Source organism: Gossypium arboreum, chromosome 13 (genome assembly GCF_025698485.1).
Source record: "Gossypium arboreum isolate Shixiya-1 chromosome 13, ASM2569848v2, whole genome shotgun sequence".
Lineage (NCBI taxonomy): Eukaryota > Viridiplantae > Streptophyta > Magnoliopsida > Malvales > Malvaceae > Gossypium > Gossypium arboreum.
In genome coordinates this window covers 8,928,866-8,930,732 of record NC_069082.1, presented here as the reverse complement: position 1 = coordinate 8,930,732, position 1,867 = coordinate 8,928,866, and positions in this window count along the sequence as shown.

Genomic DNA, 1,867 nt, shown 5'->3' with positions numbered 1-1,867 from the left:
GTTCTCTGATTTAGTAGAACTAAATGGAGGAGTTGTTTATATGGGCAATTACAATGCCTGTAAAACTGTTGGGATAGGTTCAATCCAATTAAAGAATCAAGATGGATCAACCAGAGTTCTAACTGATGTTCGGTACGTGCCCAGTTTGAAGAAAAATCTAATCTCATTGGGAGCCTTGGAATCCAATGGTTCAGTTGTTACTATGAGAGATGGGGTTTTGAAAGTGACATCTGGCGCACTTGTGATATTGAAGGGCATCAGGAAAAATAACTTGTATTACTACCAAGGTAGTACAGTTATTGGAGCAGTCGCTGCAGCTTCCGGCAACAAAGAATTGGACTCAATGCAGTTGTGGCATATGAAGTTGGGACATGCCAGCGAAAAATCCTTGCAAATTCTGGCAAAGCAAGGATTGTTGAAAGGTGCAAAGGCTTGCAAATTAAAATTTTACGAGCATTGTGTTCTGGGAAAGCAAAAGAGAGTGAAATTCAGCACTGCTATCCATAATACAAAAGGTATTTTGGAATATGTTCACTCAGATGTGTGGGGGCCTTCCAAAACACTTTCGTTGGGAGGAAAACACTACTTTGTTACTTTTGTTGATGACTTTTCCAGAAGAGTTTGGGTGTATACCATGAAAACTAAAGATGAAATGCTTGGAGTTTTTCTTAAATGGAAAACTATGATCGAAAACCGACCGGCAAGAAAATCAAGCGGCTTAGGGCGGACAATGGAGGGAATATAGAAGTGATCCGTTCTTCGATGTGTGCCAAGAGTATGGTATTGTTCGACACTTCACGCTTAGGGATACACCATGCAGAATGGAGTGGCAGAGCGTATGAATCGAACATTCTTGGAGAAAGTTCGATGTATGTTGTCCAATCTTTGGGTTGGGCAAGCAATTTTGGTGAGGTCATGTGACATACTGGCCATCTTGTTAATCGTTTGCCATCATCTGCATTAGAAAGAAAAACTCCTATGGAGGTATGGTCTGAAAACCGGCCATGATTATGATTCCTTACATGTGTTTGGATCCACCGCATATTACCATGTGAAGGAGTCAAAGTTAGATCCGAGGGCAAAGAAAGCTCTCTTTATGGGAATCACTTCGGAGTGAAGGATTTCGTCTTTGGTGCTTAAGCACAAAGAAAATGATCTGTGCGAGATGTTACCTTTGATGAATCGCCACATTGAAAAGGTAGCGATGAAGATATTCAGACAAGCGATACTCCACAAGGTGGAGTGTACTCCAAAACAGTGGAGTTTGAGCAGATGGGGATTTGCCCAGTTAATAAGTCTAATTCTCCACCCACAATGGAGGAATTAGAGGTTGAAGAGGTTCGACCCAAGAATCATTAAGTACACCGAACCGATTGCGGTTGCAAGGCCAAGGAGAAAAATTCGTAAACCTCGCTCGATTCTCGATATGGTGGCCTCACGCCTTCCGTTGTTGATGATGATATTCCTATCACTTATCAAGAAGCAATGCAAAGCTTAGAAAGTGATAAATGGAAAAGCGCCATGGATGAAGAAATGCAATCTCTCCGAAGAACAATACTTGGGAGTTGGCGCAATTACCAAAGGTAAAAGGGCAATCGGATGCAAGTGGGTATTCGCAAGAAAGATGGATCTCCTAGCAAGAAAGATGTTCGCTACAAGGCAAGGTTGGTAGCTAAAGGCTACGCCGTAAGGAGGAATTGACTACAATGATGTATTTTCCCTGTTGTGAAGCATTCCTCCATTAGAATTTTGTTGGCCTTGGTAGCACAGTTGAATTTGGAGCTAGCTCAACTTGATGTTAAAACGGCTTTCTTGCATGGTGAGTTAGAAGAGAGATCTATATGACTCATTCAAGGATACAAAGATG